Raw genomic sequence first — 11,239 nt, 5'->3', positions numbered from 1 at the left:
CTGATTTGAGACGTTGCGGGCGAAGATCTGCTTACACTTCTGACACCATGTTATGTTGTTTGGGTCGTAATGATTCATTACGACTGCGTTTTAGATGCGGCGGCAGGAAGCCGCAAGTGACGTCCACAATGTGGGAGAACGACTCTGTATATAGCCACACTGGCCTAGATTTTACAGTAGTAGGTGTGGTGGCGCTAGTAACTATACATACCTGTAACACCAACTCTATATGAAATACAGGTATTCCGTACATTTCTTTTGAATTCGGTATCAGCTCCCACTCCCTTCCAAGCGGGCCAGGACCTCACAAAGATTACCCAATTGATAGTAAAAAAAAAAGGGGGTTTTGATAGCACTGTTGTACGATATTGCGTTTCGCTGGTTAATTGACAAATGCAACGCAACTTTTATTTTACAAATACCGCATTTAAATTTGAAATGGTCCTAGGAAAACTAAAGAACCAGCTTAGCTGTTCAACTGCTATCCCACCCCAAGCTATCGCTCTGTATTCGCCAGTATTATCATCACCTGTAACTATGGGGCCCAAAGTGGAAAACAATATGCCACGTGGATTATTCGCATCACTATTACGTAAAAAGACGACTTTCTATTTACAGCAAGATGTTCAAGGAGATGTCATTTGTTGTACACTTTGTTATATTTTAAATGTTAGTACAGATGAGCGTGTCAAAATAAGCAGACATGCTGCCGAGCCTCGCTTCAATCATGTGTTTCTCTCTACAAGCGACAAGTCCGCGCACCTAATTAAGATTGCTCCGTCCCCCACGTCATTCTCGCATGCGCTTTCGGGCACAAAGCTTCACTTAGGCGCCTCATAACAGCTGAATTAAAGCTAACTTGACTACTTTGAGCCGTAAGTCTAAGCCGGGAATCGAACCCGGGCCACCCGCGGGGCAGGCGAGTATTCTGCCACTGAACCACCGACGCCGACATTACGCGTCGAAGCCGCACTCGTTATATAGTATAGCAAGAAAAATTGCGCAATGTGTAGCTTTATCTAGGTCAGTCTATACTATGGTCTATACTAGCGAACGCTCGGTCGCAAAAGTACTCGCTCCGTCAACTGGGCGCTTATAAGCACAACTAGGGTTTCTGCAATGCAGAATACCACTTGATAAGAAGATGGATCACTGGGGTACAACAAATTCATGGCGCAATGCAAGACTTCGACATTCGGAACGATGCAATTAGTGCGGCCGTAAAAAATTTTAGCTCTGATAGCGAGTATATCGCTGATACGTGTCACTCCGCCTATTCGATGGTAAATACGTTCAGCTATTGGATGTCTTCCATGTATTAATTACGTCATACATAAAAGTATGGTGCTCAATTTTTCAATAATATAAATGGCGAATACCTATATAACTTCATTTTTATGTGACGAACTATTTTTGATCGCGAATGCCAGCAGTGAGACTTGCCTCTCGAGCCTTAACGCATTGTTGACTGCTATGTATGATAAGCAGTTTAGTTGAGCAGCCTCCTCCAAGTCAGTCGATGTGGGTCTTTTGCTGAGTCGCGTACCAGGAGCCGTATTCTGTAACGCTTCAGTTTCCGAAGAATTCACTTTTGCGGTGGCGCCATTTTTGGGTGGTCTGCGGACATAACGAAAACAAGAGGAAGGACAGAGGCGAATCGACGCGCATGTTTTTTTCCCGAAGTGAAGGTCACAAGCTAAGCGAAAATATAGCAAATTAGGAACGCTTCTTGGCTGCAACAACAATTACTACAAATAATTTGTTGATGCTATTGATATGTTTTTTATTTCATTATGAAACGTGTATGTGACATACTGGCAGTAAGTGATTTAGAGTATATTGCTTACTGCGGTTGACCCATTTACGCCGCCAGGTGGCAAAACTAAATTATGGGGTTTTACGTGGCAAAACCACTTTCTGATTATGGGGCACGCTGTAGTGGAGGGCTCCGGAAATTTCGACCACCTGGGGTCCTTTAACGTGCACCTAAATCTAAATACACGGGTGTTTTTGCATTTCGCCTCCATCGAAATGCGGCCGCCGTGGCCGGGATTCGATCCCGCGATCTCGTGCTCAGCAGCCCAACACCATAGCCGCCGCTAGGTTGTTCGTCGTACATTAACATGGCGTGCAGAAACTCCGCTGGAGTTTTTCAGGTATGTGTAAGCATACCCCCAAATTTAAGTTGACCCCCCTCCCCGCCCCAATTTTCGTTGACCTACCCCTAAATCTTGAGTCGACCCGCCCCCAAATTTCAAGTTCGTCCACCCCCAAATCTCAAGTTGGCCCACGTCCAAATGTAAGTTGGCCCACCCACAAATTTCAGTTGGCCCACCCCTACTATAAGCTTTCCCATGCCATTTTGCGCTGAACGCCGATCTCGCCCGTGCACACGGCACGCACAGGCTTTGCACACGGCACACGGTGCCTTCGGATCACAGCTAAGCACCTCGCGCAACAACTTCGTAGCGGTCGACAAGTTCGGTTTCCGCACGATTGGCACGTGTGTGACGTCATCATAATATGCGTGCGCGGCCCCCGGCGGTGCCGACACCCAAGCGATGACCAATCACTGCTCGCAAAGCAAATTCTTCGGTAGCCGAATCGTTACAGAATACGGCTCCAGGCTTCAACAGAGGTTGAGGAACTTCGGCTTAACGGAAGAAGCAGCTCGTGTTAGGCGGATTTATTTTGCGTTTAGTGTTTTGGGAGATCAACCAATTGTTCATATAGTGTTTCCCAATAAGAAATTCGACTTAAATCGGTTCGTGTTGGCGGCAGTTTACTGTACTACAAATTAGTACGGAGGAACATATAAAAAGAAACAGACATGGTGCCGAGCCACGCTTCAACCAGGTGCTTCTCATTGCAAAATGCGATCACTCCATTCTCCCGCTTCGTTCCCCTCTTGATCCTGTTATGCGCCCAGAAAGGTTGGCCTAAGCGCTCCATAACAACTGGAAAGAAAATTGCTATTTTTTTTAAAAAGAAAACGACTGTGTCGGCCGCGAATCGAACCCGGCCCACCTGCGTGGCAAGCGAGTATTCACCACTGAACCGCCGACGCCGACATTCGAGATCGACGCAGCACTGCTTAAAATAGAGCGAGGAAAATTGCGCAATGTGTAGTTTTACCTCAGTCGGTCTGCTCGCGGGCGCTTGCTCGTTCAAGCACTCGCTCCATCGACCGGGTGCTTAAAAGCGCAACGAAGGTTTCTGCGACGCAAAATGCCACTTGATAAGAAGACGGATCATCATTGCGCAATGCAAGGCTGCGTCGTTCGAAACAACATACAGGCAGTCGTAAAATACACGAAAGTTCGTGTCGTTTTCTTATAAAAGCGATCCCTTCAGCTGCTTCGCATATCATCGAACCCACGTTTCAAAAGACAACGCTAGGCAACGATCTCTTCAAGTAAAGGGAAACCAGGTTTAAGAAAGGCTGTCGCAAATGTTCAGAGCACTCGCGTTATGCCGCTGCTGCGCTGTTCTCGGAACCATGTACTGGGTGATTTAGGATCGTTCTATAGGCATCCGGTGGAAAAACAAAACAAACTGGACGCTATCAAATGATGAACTCGAAGGGTACGTGAAGATGTGTTCGTTTTATTAGAAATTCGTCATAACAAAGTAACCTACGAAAGGTCACACAGACGCTTTTCAACTGCTACGGAGTCGATGGCCTTCGAAATTCTCAAACTCTACAGGATTGAAGGAATTGTATCGCTGCTACACGGCATACTTTAAAGCCGTCGAAATCTTTCCGCAATCTGACACCAAGTACTTGCAGCGCCTCTATAGTAAGCGACGATTCAGCATCCCCGAAAGTAGACGGCCCTATCTACTATGCTAAATACCTAAAGAGCGTGTTTTCAATGCTGTAGGACATTTAAGCGACAAGTCGAAATATTGTACTGCCCTTAGATTACGTGATGATCGCGTTTGCGGATTTTCTATGGATTGCTGTCGGTTTTATTTGAGCAGTCTGGTAGCATTGGGGCTGCAAGCTGCAGTGCTTTTGTCATGCCGTGGGAATAACGCATGTTTTTCCTGGAAGAAAATTAATTATCCTTACACAGATAACATTTTATTGCTGTTCTTTTCCGTCGAACGAGTTACTGACCACTCACCAGAGTAAATGCGCTGCTGAAGAGGATGCTCACGTACGCTGCTTGAAAGTTTGTGATATTTCTATAGAGTTCCACACAACTCCACCGGCTTAATGGCCCTCGAAACTACCCGAGGGCCAGCGCCTACTTCGCGTTGAGTCTATTGATTATTGTTTCGAAGGGCTTTATTATGACTGCGTGACAACGCAATAAAAATTTAGTATTCCCTGGCACACCAGACATCCACGACACAGAAACTACAAATGAAACATCATTGGAACCAAAAGAAAGATTGGAAAATAGATATTTATTCTATTTGCATTAGTTAAAAGTTTCGATTTACGCACTCTCACTAAAGCCGTGGAGCAATCCTTCATGCCGACACTGTGCAAACATGTTCATCGAGACAAAAGCTAGCATATCACGGAACGCACCAAACAGTTAATCGGTGTCCTTATTCTGTTAGAAATGCACCAAAAGATGGAGCTCATTATCAACTGCATCATATGTTAACATCGCTGGGCGGCGTTCTCAAAATGACTACCAGCCTAGGGGGGCACTTAGGTCGACGACCTCCGGAACCGTGGTTTCTGGTGTCAGCCCTGCAGGTTTCCACGTTGTCATCAACGCTAGGCAATTGTTTGTGTCTCGATGAACACCGTCCGCTTCTTACGCAGCTGTGTACTCCGTTTCAGACTAGTATAGCAACGCTCTGGAAGCTATACGCAAGTAGTGCGGCCATAGGAGTCTTACTCCGCGCATTACGCAGTGCCGCTCATTTTGATTCGCGACGCTTTCTACTGAATGACTACTTCAAATATTAAAATTACAACTTGTGAATGTCAGGTTACGTCAGATTACGTATTAGCTGTGCCCCTTTGTGCTTCCAGTAAGCGACGTACAATGTTCTGACCACTGGTAGCAGATACGTGTCATTTAGCCCGTTCGATGACAAATGGGTTCAGATTTGTGATGTCTTCCATGTAATTATTACGTCACATTTTGAGGCCTAAAAGTGTGAAGCTCCAATTTAGATCACACTGTATGACCAATGTATATATATGTTTCATCCTTGCGTGACGACCCATTTTTGGTCACGATTGCCAGTAGTGAGAAATGCATCTTTAGAGTTTTGTATCGATGCCTGCTGTGTATGAAACTATGGTGCCTAGAGGGGGGTAGTCTGACGGGCGAGAGCAGATTCCAGGTTTATTTTATGCGGACGACATTGTGTAGCTAGCTAACAAACAAAGTGATTTGCAACGTCTGGCTAATATCTGTGGACAGGAAGGCAAAGATTTAGGTTTGAAATTTAGTGTTAGAGAATCAGGTGTTATGGTATTCAATGAAAACAGTGAACAGGCAGTGGCAATAAAGGGCCAGCAAATACCTGGGGTAAGAGAATATAAATACCTTGGCATATGGATAAACGAAGGCAATAGATATATGGAAACAGGAAAAAACAATAACAGAAAAGGGGAAGAGAAACACAGCCATAATGAAGCACAGAGAGCTGTGGGGATACAATAGGTACGAGGTTCTCCGGGGTATGTGGAAATGTGTAATGGTTCCAGGACTTACATTTGGAAATTGCGGTTGTTTGCTTTAAATCGGGGGTACAATAAGGATTCGGTGGGAACCAAAGGTCAGGGGGGCGCCTCGCATTGGGTGCTCACGGGAAGACTACAAATGAAGCTGTGCAGGGTGATATGGGCTGGAATAGTTTTGAAGTGAGGGTAGCTGGCAGTAAAATTGATTATGAAGAACGACAGAGGAATATGGAAGAAAGTAAATGGGCTGGGAGAGTGTTGAGGTATCTGTACAGGAAAAACATTGATTCACAGTGGAGGAAAAGAACTAGGAAGCTTATCAGCAAGTATACGGCCTGTAGGCTGGGCAACGCAGCAACAAAGAATGTCAAGAGGAAAGTCAGAGAAGCTGAAATAATCTCATGGGTGGTGGCAATGGAAAAGAAACCTGCCATGAGTAACTACTTAAGAGGCAAACACGAAATCAGGAAAGAAACAATTTATGATAACTCAAAGGGAAGCTCATTACTGTTCGAAGCGAGATCGGGATGCCTTAGAACACGCACCTATAAAGCGAGATATAAGAAGGAAGAAGAAGCATGTGCTTCGCTGCGGTAAAGCTAGGGAAATGATGGAACGTGTTTTATTAGAATGTGAAGACGTCTGCCCAGCGGTCGATTTAGGCGCCACTGGCCTTCTTGAAACCCTTGGGTTCAGCGAGAGCAGTGGAAAAGTAAACACGTCCGCAATAAGATTACTAAGAGGCTATTGGAAGATTGGTGGAAGAAAAGTAGGGAAATGACAATAAACGGAGACGTACAAAAGCAAAGTTCGCAATAGGGGGTCAAAAAACTTGGTTGGGGGAGTTCTTAGTGTTTATCTTTTTTTAAACTAGGTAGGACATCAGGTAGTATAATAGCAAGACCTTGGCGGCGCAACCCACTGCCCCTTTCCGAAGGGAACGCTCATAACTTCCATCCATCCATCCAGAGCGTAGGGCTGCACAAATTTGCGATGAAAGATGGCGGCCCCGGTAGATGGCACTAGATGTGCAAGAGGTGCCAGCGGCACCGGCGCTGGCCGGTCTTGTGTAGGACCGCATGCAATTACTTTCAGCGTGTTTTACAATAAGTACACGTTGCGTCCGTGTTGTGCGATAACAGGACATGTACTAGACATTTTGTTATTTCGTTGAAAAGCATACTTTTGACATTTTAAATGGTGCTGCTTAAGATATACAAAATCTACTGCTATGCAAAAACTGGTATGAGGCGTTGAGTTTATGATAATTAAAAGTTTCTTATTATTGGCCAGTTTTTACACGTTTCTCCTTCTTCAATTGATTGAATCCATTTGCGCGAGTCAATAATACTATGCGTACAACGTATCTTTTTCTTTTTCTCCCTCAGTGAAATTTGTTAGGAGTGTAAAGTGCTTAATATTCCCGTTTATAGCGAGTAATGGGTCGAGTGTAGTGCGTTCATTTTTCATTATCATTGTTGCTCTCTCTCATAAAGTTTCATTCAGTGTGAAGGTTCAAGGTATTTAGATTTAATTTACCCATATAACCCTTTTCCTTGGAGAACTTCTTTATATTTTAGTGTAGAAATGGCAATGCTGTAGCCGGGGGGCTCTGATGCATTGAAAATCTTCATTTATTACTCTTTTAGCTCTGTTTCTCCTTTATACTGCATCCATCACTTTATATGCACGCTCAATACACGCGAGAGAAATTGAAAAACATGTTTATTCATCACACATTTCTTTCCACGTGTTTTTCACCACATTCGGGAGAGGTCAAATTACCTGCACCTCCTCAACTTAAAATGCTTTTGTCGCTCCCTTTGGGCAGTCTTGACTTGGTTTAAAGACTGTGAAGAAGTGCATGCGTGTGAGTAGATAAAAGTGCACTAATTTTGCCGTCAGTTCTTTCCCGCGAACCTCACAGTCAACACGATCCAGTTCCATGTCTGCTAAGAACTGCATGAAATCTTGTATGCTAGAGCACTCTTTTATTCAGCAGCAAAAAAAGAAAAAGAGAGAAAAAGGAAAAACTAAACCCATCAACTAGGATCTTGACCACTTTGGCCCGATTCTCACAAGAGTGAAACAATCCTCCCTAGTCAAAGTGGTTGACTAGTTCAGTGTTTGGTATAACTTCGGCTTCTGGTTTCTCCGTGGCAAAGGTCTATCAAACGATATGTATCTTCCATGCTTCTCTTGTTTCACGCCGCAGCCTCCGCACAATATAAGTGCATCGATGGGGGCGACATGCGAAAACACCCGTGTACTTAGCTTTAGGTGCACGTTAAAGAACCCCAGGTGGTTGAAATTTCCGGAGCCCTCCACTACGGCGTGCCTCATAATCAGAAAGTGGTTTTGGCACGTAAAACCCCATAATTTAATAACAATATAAGTGCATATGTGTGCTGTCGAGCACTGACAGCGCTTTCTCCGGCGAAAGAACAGCACACTGTTGTCGCAGTTCGCTCCACAGGAATGCAGAGCAAAACAACAATTCCGGTTGCTTGGTTTCTGATTTGAATTTTGTTAACTTGGGTTCCATGGCGTACAACATATACGGCATTTCCGCCTCAGGATTTCTGTCATCTGGCTGCTCCTGGCATAGCTTCGCGTGAGCTGCGGCGTATTCTTGCTGGGTATCTTGCCTGCTCATTGCATTCAGCTTTCCTCGTTTTGCAGCAGGTCCACGCTGCTCACATACACTTCGGTCTTTCCTTACTTTTTATCGGGGCTTTCTCCATGAAATGTTTAGGCCCATTAGGGGACACAGTAGGCATGTAGTCCTCTTTCAAACGCGGACTATAGGAAGGTAGATACACAACCTCACCGTTTATTGGGTGCCCGTAGATCCCCTCGACGAATCTTTCATCGAATTACCGTTTACAAACCCCGCTATCGTCCGTCAGCCCATTTATTATTACGGGCCCTTGCTCCTTCTGCAAGAGATCATTCGGGGCTCTAAACACAAAAGGTTTTTCCGAGTACGATCCATACCCGCCTTTGCCTTCAGATACAATGCACGTAATTTAGCAGCGTGACAGCATGCTTAGCTACATCATCTATCAGTCTGAACAGCCGATTCCTCGTGTCGCAACCCAACGACCGAACACTATTGATGAATCTCACAAGCGACCACAATCAAGAGGCAAAATCGAAGCGTCCGCGCAGCCAGCGAAGCCTATAGTCAGCGGCCGGCCGTCGCAAACGTGGCATGAACGCGCATGGACGCTGTGAGCGCCCCCGTTGGAACGGGGCAGTGGGCCGCGCCACCAAGCTCTTGTTATGATATTGCCTAAGGCCCTACTTATGTTACAAAAGAAAAAAGGAAACAAACGAACGAAGAATTCCCGCAACTAAACATTGTGAACCCCTTTTGAGAACTTCAGATACCTGGATTGGGAAGAATTGGGGATAAGAGTTAATGGAGAATACCTTAGTAACTTACGGTTCGCTGATGATATTGCCTTGCTTAGTAACTCAGGGGACCAATTGCAATGCTTGCTCACTGACTTGGACAGGCAAAGCAGAAGGGTTCGTCTAAAAATTACTTTGTAGAAAACTAAAGTAATGTTTAACAGTCTCGGAAGAGAACAGCAATTTACGATAGGTAGTGAGGCACTGGAAGTGGTAAGGGAATACATCTACTTAGGGCAGGTAGTGACTGCGGATCCGGATCATGAGACTGAAATAATCAGAAGAATAAGAATGGGCTGGGGTGCGTTTGGCAGGCATTCTCAGATCATGAACAGCAGGTTGCCATTATCTCTCAAGAGAAAAGTGCATAACAGCTGTGTCTTACCAGTACTCACGTACGGGGCAGAAACCTGGAGGCTTACGAAAAGGGTTCTACTTAAATTGAGGACAACGCAACGAGCTATGCAAACAAGAATGATGGGTGTAACGTTAAGGGGTAAGAAAAGAGCAGATTGGGTGAGGGAACAAACGCGTGTTAATGTACATCTTAGTTGAAATCAAGAAAATGAAATGGCCATGGGCAGGACATATAATGAGGAGGGAAGATAACCGATGGTCATTAAGGGTTACGGACTGGGTTCCAAGAGAAGGGAAACGTAGCAGGGGGCGGCAGAAAGTTATGTGGGTGGATGAGATTAAGGAGTTTGCAGGGACAACATGGCCACAATTAGTGCATGACCGGGGTAGTTGTAGAAGTATGGGAGAGGCCTTTGCCCTGCAGTGGGCGTAACCAGGCTGCTGCTGATGATGGTAATTGGGAACTTTGCTTTTGTAAGCCTCCGTTGTTTGTCGTTTCCCTACTTCCACCAATATTCCAATCGCATCTCTATTGCGGACGTTTCAACTTTCCCTCTGCTCTCGCTGAACCGGCTTCACGGAGGCCAGAGGTGCCTAAATAGACCGCTGGCCAGATATCTGCGAACAAAGAAGCGCCCCTAGAGGTGGCCAAAATTTTCATCGCGTTCCCCATACTCCTCCCTCATGTCGCGGATGAGGGAGGAGTGTGTCTAGCCACTATAATGAAACTGAGAAGCCAGAGAAGCCTTCTCCAAGGCGGTCGATGTGGTCCTTTCGCTGAATCGTGTAGCAGGCGTCAGCGGTGGCCCCGGAACTTGTGCTTAACGGAACAAGCAATTGGTGTCACGCGGATTTATTTGGCGTAGGGCTTATGAGAAACCAACCAATGATTCACACACTATTCCTCAATCAGAAATTCGGCCACACAAGGTTCCCCTTGACGGCAGTCAACTGCTTTAAAGATTAGTACAGAGGACCATCTGAGAAGAAACAGACGTGGTACCGAACCACACTACGAGGAAGTGTTTCTCTCCACCAATGGAGCACGCCATTTCGCCGGCTTTGCTCCCGACGTGACCTTGACATGCACCTTCCAGCAGACAGCTTAGCCTGAGCACTTTATGATAGCTGCAAAGAAAAAAAGGTGAGAATGACTGATTGATGCAGTAAGTTTAAAATGAAATGTCGACAGGAAGAAAAAAAAATGCGTCGGCCGGGAATCGAACCCGGGCCACCCGCGTGGCAGGCGAGTATTCTACCACTGAACCACCGACGCCGATGCTCGAGGCAGCATCAGCACTGCTTATACTAGAACAAGGAAAATTGCGCAACGTTTAGCTGTTTTTGGGTCAGTCCGCTCGCGAGCGCTTGCTGGGTCAAGCACGCCTTTCGAAATGACCAGGGGCTTTGGTAAAAGAACAAGGACTTCTGCGACGCAAAATGCAGCTTGATATGAATGGACGGCTGCAGTACAATAGCGTCCTCACAGAGCAAGGCAGGATTGTAACTTTAGAAACGACGCATGTGCGGCCGTGAAAATGTTCACGCTGCTCCTTTTATCCTGACAGCGGTTCCTTCAGTTGAATCGCATTTCATAAACCTCTTCCTGACGCAAATTGAACAAATAAACATCTACACAGCAATCAATACAATAAAATGTAAACCATCTTTAAGAAAAGCTGTCAAAGCACTTGCGCAATCCAGTTGCTGAACTGCTTTCACAGCTCTTCTTTAAAATTGGAGCCTTATTTATGTTCGTTCGTTGCCAGCAACCTAGCGTGAAAATAACGCAAATCGTACACTGTC

General features: G+C 45.6%; 2 non-coding genes across 2 annotated transcripts; both read right to left on the bottom strand.

Moving 5' to 3' along the window:
• Positions 1 to 878: 878 nt before the first annotated feature.
• TRNAG-GCC (transfer RNA glycine (anticodon GCC)) lies at positions 879 to 947 on the bottom strand. Its single transcript has one exon. It is a non-coding gene; the product is annotated as a tRNA-Gly (tRNA).
• A 9,691-nt stretch (positions 948 to 10,638) lies between these two features.
• Positions 10,639 to 10,709, bottom strand: TRNAG-GCC (transfer RNA glycine (anticodon GCC)). The gene has a single exon. It is a non-coding gene; the product is annotated as a tRNA-Gly (tRNA).
• Between the last annotated feature and the right edge of the window lie 530 nt (positions 10,710 to 11,239).

The sequence above is a fragment of the Dermacentor andersoni genome, chromosome 4 (genome assembly GCF_023375885.2).
Source record: "Dermacentor andersoni chromosome 4, qqDerAnde1_hic_scaffold, whole genome shotgun sequence".
Classification (NCBI taxonomy): domain Eukaryota; kingdom Metazoa; phylum Arthropoda; class Arachnida; order Ixodida; family Ixodidae; genus Dermacentor; species Dermacentor andersoni.
Note: the sequence above shows the minus strand (reverse complement) of the source record. Positions and strands in the feature narration are given on the sequence as shown.